This window comes from Filicampus tigris, chromosome 9 (genome assembly GCF_054856515.1).
Source record: "Filicampus tigris isolate MCC_2025a chromosome 9, RoL_Ftig_1.0, whole genome shotgun sequence".
Classification (NCBI taxonomy): domain Eukaryota; kingdom Metazoa; phylum Chordata; class Actinopteri; order Syngnathiformes; family Syngnathidae; genus Filicampus; species Filicampus tigris.
The window spans coordinates 7,702,727-7,714,390 of record NC_141225.1 but is presented as its reverse complement, the minus strand read 5'-3'; the positions used below and the strand labels follow the sequence as shown (position 1 = coordinate 7,714,390).

The 11,664-nt window shown below is 39.5% G+C and overlaps 1 protein-coding gene across 2 annotated transcripts in view; it reads left to right on the top strand.

Moving 5' to 3' along the window:
* The first annotated feature begins 8,441 nt into the window (after positions 1-8,441).
* lactbl1b (lactamase, beta-like 1b) overlaps positions 8,442-11,664 on the top strand; it is a 34,956-nt gene continuing 31,733 nt past the window's right edge. Inside the window, exon 1 of one of the 2 annotated variants that reach the window (XM_086041716.1) lies at positions 8,442-8,581. The gene's annotated coding sequence lies outside the window, so the exon portion shown is untranslated. The remainder of the gene's footprint in view (positions 8,582-11,664) is intronic. The other variant, XM_086041715.1, reaches the window with a different exon arrangement.

Sequence of the window (11,664 nt, the reverse complement as noted above, 5' to 3'; positions counted from 1 at the left end):
GTGTTCATCAACGTGACATCACTCACGAGAACATATCTGGGCTATTATGTACAGCAGTTACCTGACACGAACCTAAATTATCAAACTCACCTTTTAACATTCACACTCAACAAACGTCGTGAAACACGGGAAATCTGCAACTACTGAGTTTGCTGGCACGAACAAATTACGAGCCTGGGTCAAAGAAGGAAATGCCTGCTCACAGTGTGGGACATCTCACCACTACATCGAAACTCAATGAATTTATCAAATGCCAACAATTACTAATAATAAAACGTGAGCTTTCTAACATGAAGTATTTCTTAATAAAGTGTTTTACTCCAAATAACCTTTCACCACAATCCGATTCTGAAAGCCACGAAAAGTGACGTGAAGTCTTCAGTTGGCACGTAGACGACCGAAGGACGATCCTCGCAAAAGTAGCGCTAATGTTTTTTATAACAACAGCCAGGGGGAAGGCAAACATAGATGCAAAGATATATATTACAAAAATAGTGGAACAAATTGGGTTATCTGTGTTGTGGTCGAATTTTTTTCTTGCTAAGTTGTTTTGTTTCCGAGGTTATTGAATGCATCGTGCGGCTGGATTGAAGGACATATGAGCGAGAGTAGCGGAGGACGAAAAGAAGAGCCATTGCTCTTTTTTGACTGAACAGTTGTCGTACTCTATTGGCATTGGCTGCGGCCCACAGTAGCCGGTTGGACTAATAAAAACGTGATAATTAAACTACGTCTGTGTTCTTGAAAGACGCTGCAATATATTTTAAAGCGTGACGTCATCGGCAGGCGTGAAGGACCCGATCACATCTGCTACCCACACCGGCTTGCTGCGGGCTGCGGGCCGGATGTAATAATAAAGCAATATCATCCCAGGGGCCATAGAAAACCTTCTTGCGGGCCGGATGTGGCCCGCGGGCCATGACTTTGACATAAGTACTCTACGACATGCTTTGGCTGCAAGCCTCTAACTCCTGACGTACATATGATTACAATCTACCAGAGTTTGCAATTCTCAGAAATGTCACGTGAATGCCAACAAATGCCATTCCTGAGCCAACAATTAATTGTATTGAATTCAGAACCAAAACATCGGTCGATACAAGGTGGTTTTGTTTACAGTGTATGTTGCACCATATCACATCAAGGGACTTTTTATGTGGATCATATGTATGGCCAGAACACAACATAATGCAAGCAGGCACTTGTGCTGTATTAAAAGCTGCTGGAAAGAGTTGTAAAAAGGCCACCCCAAAGCATTATAGTTGATGACCGTGATAAGCTAATATTTGCTTTGCTTGTGAGATTTTTTTACTGCTTTTGGCAGCCTTTAAAAATATATAAACTAGTAAGGTCATACATAAATTACATAGCAGTAGATCTACACAACCATTTTCATGCAGAGGCAGTTGTGTTTCAGGCTAATTAACAGTAAGCTAACAAGGCTAATTTTCACCATATCTTGCTAATTTACGAGATGCTTAGCTCCACATATGGACAAATTTACTGTTCATTCCTAGCAACAAACAATGCTTTGTAACATATATATTGTTCTCATTTTTCAATGACGTGTCACGAGATCACAAAAACCTAAGAACGGACAGCAACACAAATTGAGAAACAGCTGTTATACGTGATCAACTTTGTCAAGTAACACCTACTCTGGACACATTGAAATCTGAAAATGTTAAAATTACACTTGTAGTTAAAATCAACTCCCAAATATTAAACTCTGGAATTTACACACTCCAATTTTTGCTTTGCAGAAACAAAAAATGTTACACTTTATGCTCAGTGCCATGTTCAATTTTGTGGCTATAATGCATCACATTAACGATCCTCAAGTAACTGCTTTTAACTGCTCGCCTTAGCGATATACCCGGTTCAGCCCATGAAATGGATGAAGTTGTAATAATAATTGTTTCAAAATGTTTAATCTTCATATAGCTTCCTTTGATTTTTTTTGTATGCTGCCCTCAGAGAGAAAAGTTGGCAAGTTGGATTACATTGTAGTTAAGTTTAGTATTTACTTCATATCCCAGCAATGTGCTTCATAGCTCTCATTCTGTAAAAATGTTTATTATACAGAGAGTTTTCTGACACAGTATCATGTTTTATACTCCCATTCGCCTAAATCTTGTGATTTAGGCTTCCCCCAACAGTCCACTTGATAGAAATTGTCAGAAGCTCTTTTCTCCTGCCTCAGTTTAAAAACCTTGATGCAATTCTGACGTCATCTAGTGGCGATGACATGACACTGCCATGTCAGTTAATTTCTTCAAATTTGTCTCACCCAAGGTCAAATGGTATGTGGGGATCATGTGATGGTAATTTGACTCTTCAATTGTTTATATACAAATAGTTGGGTCTCTGGAGTGAATGAAAACAACCCAAGTACATATTTTGTTATCTGCCTAATTTCGAAATTTGCTAAATTGTGACATCACTATTAGGTGATTTTTGAATTATCACAACATTTTTGAGGAGTTTATTATTCTCTGTGAAAAGTTCTCAGGAAAAAAGCATTTTAATTGACATGAGTGCAGCAGAATACATTAGTATTCTCACCGAAAATGACACACAACTACTTTCAATCCATTAGTTGTGACTTGTGATAAATACCATCTACCATGAAGTCAGATGAGAAAAAAACATGCAAATGAAACACTTTAATGGAGGCTCTTGTGAATTTGTCAATAGAATATCCAAAAGGCCTCTGTTTCGTCATCATCTGACATTTAATTCCAAATCTATGTTTTGTATGGGGGTGGGACCACTGGGGGAGTCACATTGGCACTGCTGTATTATTTTTTTTGTCCACTAGAGGTCAGTACTTCCTACTCAAAGAAACTCAACAAGGAATTTTTAAAAATCTGCTTTACCAGAGATTATAATGATCACTGTATAACTGTACTGTATCATACTGATTTTCACATGTATTTATAAGTAACCAAAACTAATAGAAACGGTGTTGCCACAGTTACTTTTAAAAAAGTAATCCGACTACCCCTTTGGAAGTAACTTTACAGATTCAGATTCAGTTCATTTGCAGATCACTTTATTTCAAAAGTTCGATTACAAGTTTCTTTATTAGTTACATTCATCAGTTGCATATAGCTCAGTAACCTGGATACATGTTATCAGATACATTCGGAGCCCTACTAACAGACCTAAATCATAGCACTCACTAAACTAATGTAGCACCAAACTTAGCATGTAAGCACATAACTTTGGTGTTTTATCCGGCTGGGCCAAATAGCAATCGCCTATAGACCGGTCCGTCTATCATTTTAAACAGGCCTCCGTTAGCGTTTTTGACTACCAACTTCGACAAGCTACTGTACCAACAGGTTTTTGGACGGGAGGCACAGCCAGTCAAGCAATCTGTCCCTCTCGTGCAAGCAGCAATGAGGCTGACCTCCCCCACATACCGATCTCTTCTGGTAGGTTGATGTCATTGAGAGTGTTTCATTTGCAATTGTATTTTTTGATTTACCGTCATGTTTAGCTTTCTGTTGTTGTTTTTTTTTATTTTGTTGGTTTTTCATTTGCTGTTTTTTTTATTATTTTGGGGGGAGGTTTTTGTTTAGATTTTTATAAAACTGTATTTAAGCTTTATTTAACAAGTAAGGTCAATTGAGAACCATTTCTCATATACAATGATGGCCTGGCCTTACTTTTTGAGTTTTGATTTGTAATTTGTTTTTGTCTTTTTTTTCAATTGCTGTTTTTTGTTGTTTAGTTTTTCATGTTTTTTTCTGTTTTGGTTTGTGGTTATTTTTATGACGTTGTTGTTTTGTTTCGTTATATATTGTTGTGTTTTTTGATTTGCCGTTGTGTTTAGCTTTTTGTGTTGTGTTTTGCAGTCACATGCCACCGTTCACAACATGACATAGACTTAACTTTGCCAATCAGCTAATGTACACACATGAAGTGGATAGCATTATCTATACACATGAACTTACACAGTCCAGGAGAAGAAAACATCCATCCATTATCTATACCGCTTATCCTCACAAGGGTCGCGGGGCATACTACCAGCTGTCTTCGGGCAATAGGTGGGGGACACCCTGAATTGGTTGCCAGCCAACAGGCCAGCAGGGCACACAAAGACAAACATGCGCACTCACAATCACACCTAGGGGCAATTTTAGAGAGTCCAATCAGCTTACCATGCATGTTTTTGGAATGTGGGAGGAAACCGGAATACCCGGAGAAAACCCACGCAGGCACTGGCAGAACATGCAAACTCCACACAGGGAGGCCGGGGCCGGGATCAAACCCACGACCTCTGAACTGTGAGGCTGACGTGCTAACCAGTCGACCACCGTGCCGCCTGAGAAGAAAACAATCTTGTGTAATACTTGAAATACCAGCTTTGCAGGATATTGGGATCATACTAACGTAATGCCCTTTTCCTTCGGGCAAATATTCTAAAATTTAAGGACCTTGTAGAATTTAAAACAAATCAGTTCATGTTAAAAATACACAAAAAAATCTTACAGTAAATATCCCAAAAATGTTCAGCAGAAGAGAAGGAATCCACAATCTGAGGGGGAAATGAATTTTTAAAAAAAACATACTCCCGAACCATTAAAAATTCTGTGTGTACAAGATGTGGTGTAAATTTATGGAATTGTCTTGGTGGAGAAATCAAAGCTGACAAAACGTGGTGCAATTTAAAATCTTTATAAAAAAAATGACTTTAAATATGCAGAGGAAGAAGTAAAATAAAATGTTTAAAAAAAAAAAACAGCAGCTTGTAACAACCTGCTTTTCACTTTGTCTTGTTTCATCATCAATATTATTTGTTTAACCATAAATGAAAAAAAAGAAAAAAGATGTTGCAACCAGCTGCATTTGCATTCCGTTGCATTTTCTTTTATCATTAATAACTGTACGGCCTGCTTTTCTGTTGCATTCTGTTTCAGCATTAAAAATTGTATGACCATAAATGAGAAATGTATGCTATTGCAACCTGCTTCTCAGTTTCATTCAGGAAACCTACTCCTTTTGCGTTTCAATTGTAAGCTTACTTTGAAATGTGTTAATTTTTTTTAAACACGATGCTCCAAAAAAAAATACTTCTATCATTTTTCTGTAATATTAGTCATTTTTCATAGAGGATCGAGAATATATGCCTGTGTATTGTTATATTTTGTCTACTTGTGCTGCTCCACTGTCGTGTTCAAATAGCTCTTCTAAAACCATGACTGTCGATGGCAACTGTTAGCATTAGCATGTCAATGGCATTTTCCATTATGTGTTAGCATTAGGGCGGTGGTCGACTGGTTAGTACGTCCGCCTCACAGTTCAGAGGTCGTGGGTTCGATCCCGGCCCCGGCCTCCCTGTGTGGAGTTTGCATGTTCTCCCCGTGCCTGCGTGGGTTTTCTCCGGCTACTCCGGTTTCCTCCCACATTCCAAAAACATGCTTGGTAGGTTAATTGGACACTCTAAATTGCCCCTAGGTGTGATTGTGAGTGCGGATGTTTGTTTGTCTCTGTGTGCCCTGCGATTGGCTGGCAACCAATTCAGGGTGTCCCCCACCTACTGCCCGAAGACTGCTGGGATAGGCTCCATCACTCCCCGCGACCCTTGTGAGGAGAAGCGGTATAGATAATGGATGGATGGATGGGTGTTAGCATTACGCTCATGGGCCATTCTTCAGGCAACGTTGTTTGGATGTTTTTGTTGCTCCCCCTGGTAGCAGTCCAAGCGGAGACAGCGTATAGGTGCATGTAAATCCAGCAAACGTGTGGATGAAAATAGGCAGAGCACACATTTCATGCCGTTATTGTTCTTCCTCAGTGCGTAAGCCTACTCTCTACCATTGTGCGACATGTGCCATCTCGCGGTCAGCACCCAACTCAAATGAGTTATAATGGAAGCAAATGCATTACATGTAAATTACAGAAAAATAAATGAAATAATAAAATTAAAAAATGTATGAGTGCCTGTTTCTATTTTATTTTACCCAAAGTTTCGTTTGAACACCTTTTGCATATGCATAAATATTTACAAGCCTCTACATTTCAAATTCCAAATATGTAAATCTCAATGTTATGTATTTAGTTTGACAGTAAACTTCAACAATTGTTCATTTTCTGCAAAAACGCTGCAGGATGTTATGAGTTCACTGTCGCAGTACAGCCTTCATATTTCAAGTTACTCCCAAGCCAAGCAAAAAAAAAAAAGACTGCTCGTATCTCATTAACCTCGCGAGTCAGGTCTCTCCTGTTTTTTTTATTTTGCCAAGATGATGTCATGAGAGGCACAGTGGGCAGATACTGTCATTTGTTGGTCAACAAGCGCAAAGCATTGAAACGTTTTCAAGTAGCTTTGCCCTGTTCATGTCAGGATTACCAATGAGTGAGCTAGCGTAATAATGGAAAAGGTTTTATATATAGAGCACGTGAGCATACATTATGCAGTATTAATTAAATGGAGATGGTATCAGCGTGGGGACAATGAAGTGAGGAGAAAATGAGAAGGGGATTTATTGCACTTTGCCCATTACACGTGTTCGTTGTATGCACTGAATAAATAATGACACTGTAAGAATGTACAATGAACTAGGCTATCAGTTTCATTGCATCACACACATGCACGCAAACGCACACATGTTGGAGTGGACAGATCTTGCGCATGAGAGCCAATGAACGCGACAGCTTGCGTTAAGCCCGAGCCTCTGCACACTAAGCTGCCACATGCACTTAAGTGTGTAGCCTAGCCTGCATATTAATTCTCTGGTGAAAGTGCACAAGAGCAGTCAATTAGGTTTTTTTGTAGATTAAATTCACAGCGTCACGCTCTGAAAATGATTCCAGCCGAGGCTCCGTGGCGTGTCGGTCACGAATGCGCGCTGCTGCCACGGGCAACCTGCCAGTCCGACCCCACTGAACTCACCCTGCATGCGTCGGTCTGACCTGATGTTGAGTTGGGGGCTTGTTCTCAAAGACTCAGCACAGGAATCCAGTCAGATACCTGATGAAAACACCAAACCATTACCTTGGCTTGAAACACTACTTTGAAATCCTAACCTTCTCTTAAAAAAAATCCTTTCTTTGAGACTAGTCTAACACCTCGTCTTACATCACTTTGGGATGCTAATTTGAAACCCCCATCTTGGCTTGAAACCCTAATTTTCAATCCTAACCTTGTTTTAACCCTACTTTGGAACCCCAACCTTTGCTCTTAACCCTAACTTGAAACCCCAACCTTAGCTTGAAACCCTACTTTGAGACCCTAACCTTAGCTTCAAACCCTACTTTGAGATTTTAACCCAGGCCTGAACCCCTAATTTGAAACCATAACCTTGGTTTGAACTCTATTTTGGCACCACAACCTTTGCTCTTAACCCTAATTTGAAACCCTAACCTTAGCTTGACACCCTACTTTGAGACCCTAACCCTGGCTTCAAACCATACTTTGAGACCTAACCTTGGCTTGAAGCCCGACTTTGAGGACCTAACCTTTGCTTGAATGCCTCATTTCTGTCCTGAATACCTAATTTAAAATTCAAAATCTGCTCTGAAACCCTAACCTTGACTTCAAACCTTAACCCTATTTTGGAATCCTAACTCAGGCTTGAAATCTGCACCATTTAAAAAAATCCTTATTTGAAACCTTAACATTTTGTTTGAACCCCTATCCCTGGCTTGAAATCTAAATTTGAAATCCTAACCAAGTATAAGAATCCCAAATTAAAACTGTAACTCTGATTTTAAAACTTAATTTGGAACCCCAAACGAGTCTTGAAACCTTGAAGTCCTAACATGGCGTTCATTCCAAATTTGAAGCGAAATGAAATGAAAATTCAAAACCCTAATCCTGGTTTGAAACACACATACTTGGAACCCAAACTCTGGCTAGAAAGCTTTGTTTGAAACTTTTCCTAGGCTTGAAACCTTAAAGAGGAAGTCAACCCAAAAATGTCCTTTACAAGAATATGTTCTATGCGCCTTCACGAGTCGAAACACAGCATTCTGCTTAATATTGTGTTTGTGGATTTGAATTGAGCAGCAAAATCCACCCATTTTTGTCCATTTTGTCACTTGCTGTCTGCTGAAAATTACATCACAGTTGCTCAGGTAACAAGGGGGTTTAAAGTACCCTCCAGTGTTTGAGTGTGTGTATAAGTATGACTCCAGACTGAGAAACAAGATTGATCTGATGCACCTAAGATTTCCTGCCATGTTTTGCAGTACGCCACCAAGCAAATTCACATCCTTAATGTAACATAATCACTGCCTGGCTGGTAACCTGCATGTGGGTATGTTGTTTTTTTGTTTTTTTTTCATTCAGTCAACTTGTGATCCCAAAATATAAAATGAAAACACACACACACACACACAAACACGCACAGTAAAGTGCAATGGCAGATGTGGCCATTGGCTGTGCTGCTTAATCCAGAATGCTGGGTTTGATACAAGTCGGATTTAGTCATAACTATGATACCAACATCTGTCAGGAGACCATCCGAGCTCCCAAAGTCGGAACAGAAGGAAAGCGGAATATTTATTTTTTTGTTCACGTCTCTGTGTCAATAAAGACCCAAAAGAAGCGTGACCGATAGATCCTGAGGTAAGTGGACAAGGAGCGAATGACCGCGGGGCATGTCGTGGCCTAAAAAAAAGCCGTTTGACTCATTACGGTGCTTATATAACATGCTTGTGTGCAGTCCTGCTTATAATATTGCTGGAACACTGACTGTCACAGTCAAAGTGTTGGTTGTTATTGTTTTATTGGAATTTACAAGTATATCTAGAAGAGTGATGAGTCTGCGTCTAGAAACCATACACTGTAAAAAAAAAAAGCTATTTTGGAGAGTGGTAAATATTACCCATCATGAAAATTGTATGAAATTTACCGGTTTATTTTAGGCAGTAAAGGAATTATAGAATAAAGAGTAATTTATACCTACACTTTGTGGTGCTGTTATGCCGATTTTAGGGGTGGGCTGAAGCCTCCCTAGAATGTTCTTAAAATGATTGGGTTGCATTTTATATATATATATATATATATATATATATATATATATATATATATATATATATATATATATATGTATTTTTATAATTACCTATCATTGTCCATGCAAAAATAATCATACATCTGTGGGGTTTCTCTTTACTTACTAGTAGGGGTGGGCGATATGGGCAAAAAAAAAAAAAATCGATATTTTTTCACAAAACTCCATAATGATAATTTGATGATATTCTACAAAAAATATGTTAAATCTGCACTTGCTTCACAGACCATTTGTGGATAGACAGCATTTGTGAACAACACCTCTTTTAAATTGCTAAATACAGCTTCTGCAAAACATAATGATATTCTACGACAATATTTAACAATACAAAACAAAAAATTATGTATAGATTTACATTGATTTTTGGGAATATTTATGTCATTTAAATGTCTGTGCTATTATTCCATAAATGTGACATTTTGAGCTGCAGGAGGTACTGGTGTACCACTGCCAACTACTAGAGGAGTCAGAAAGAGAAAAGGGTGTTAACTACAGTAATCAGAATGAGAAAAAATGTATTTGATATGTGACGTGTGACCAAGTGTCACCCAGCGAGAGAGAAAAAAGACGTCGTCATGACAACACCCATTTCTCATACATTGGCCAACGTATTCAGAATAAAGTTGAATAAAAAAAACTGCAATTTACAGAAAAGTGCATTTTCCCACTCATTCATCGCTGTGATGTGTAGATTTGTGGCTTTATTCATGTTGGTGTGTATGCTGGCGTCACACTAATAAACCGTCGTAGTTTGTGCAACATGCCTCGGGAATACAGGCTAGTTATGAATGATGCGGACTAAAAGCGTGTAAACTGAATGTTAACCAGGATGTCACGTTTGCCTTGCTCGCTTAAGTGCTGAGTGTCTGTGTGCGTGGGTGGGTGCGTGCATTTATATTTGTTGGTTCAACTCAGCGACTGTTTTGTGTGTGTGTGTGTGTGTGTGTGTGTTGTGTGTGTGTGTGTGTGTGTGTGTGTGTGTGTGTGTGTGTGTGTGTGTGTGTGTGTGTGTGTGTGTGTGTGTGTGTGTGTGTGTGTGTGTGTGTGTGTGTGTGTGTGTGTGTGTGTGTGTGTGTGTGTGTTTAACCTTTTGTTTAGCGTGTTTGCGCGGTCACCAAGTTTTCTTCGTAATCCATATGGCTGGTGGTGCAACAGAATTGCCCTTCACGGTGATCGTTTTGGCACATCTAACTATGTTATTCCCACCGACGTCAGTCTTGTCAACTCCAAACCATTTACAGACTGTACGGACAACGTGGACTCGCGCCTCGCTATAAATCCCCGCTAGACACTCCTCCCTGAAATGAGGAGGAAACAGCTCCGCTGTATTGCGGACAGAGTCACGTGACCGGGTCCTGCCCGCCGATTCAGCCAATGATTATCACTTCCTCCTTCTCTGCCGTCAATGCGCACTGATTTTTTCAGAATTTCCTCATACTTTGCGGCCGTCCACTGACTCGAGTCAGAGGAAGTATTAATACTCGATAATGTAAAATTACACATCGTTAAAGCAAGATTGACGATGACATCGATGACGATATACATCGCCCACCTCTACTTACTAGTGTAAGGTAGTGCTTGTCATGCGTCATTATCCAATCCACTTCACTTAATCATACGGAAAATGTCCTCATTAGTCATTAGTCCATGTTTTCACTGCTACCATTTTTGCAGTGGTACGTGCATCTGTTAGCGTCTGAGTAGGAGTCTGCCGACTAAACGCAGCATGAGGAAAATGATGTGAAGGATGGACTGCCATTACAGTAATTCTTTCTTTCTTTAATTAGTTCCAGACATGTCAAGAACCACATGACCAAAACATTACAAACAATATACTGTAGGAATACACACATACGGTATCAATACACCACATATTACATAATTCCTTTTCAACATGCCGAAAAGGGGTAGGAAAAGTAAAATTTATTTAATCCTATCCTTAGTTCAGTATTCACCAATCACTAACAATATTAATCTCGATTCCCGTGAGTCCTGTAAACCAATACTCCATTAACCGGTTTTGTTTCTAAACATTATACCAACTATATCCCAAGTTCCAAACCCACAGCCCACGTACCATCATATTTACAGTGCTAACTACCTGTTATACTATGGTGGAAGGAGGGGCTGCGCACGGCGCACACATTTTTTTATCCGTCCTTCTTCACTCATTGTTTTTCCGCGCAGCTAACTAGGAATAGAAATTTAGCACCGACATTCTAAAATCTGAACAATTCTGGGAGAATCGAAACGATGGTCTGATTCCACTCGATTCCCGGTTATCGATGCCGAACCCTACTTTATACTTTGAATTTGTTTCATTTCCATCGATGTTTTAAAGTCACCTACGTATTTTTAAAGTCACCTGCATATTTTGTCCTAGCGTATCTGCGACCTTCTATGCATTCACCGCAGATCGTGCAAGGGCCACAAATAGTACAAATAATGGAGCCATAGCTGTCAATGACCGGAAGCCCAAGCACGAGTTTTTACTTTACTATTATTTTACTGCAGTTTTAATATCATTTTAAGCAGCAAAATTGCCAAAAGAACCACTGGTGCCGCCATGATTGATGACGCAGTGGTGTAAGTCGATAACATCACACGCACTGTCCTAATTCTGCAATTTTCGTAC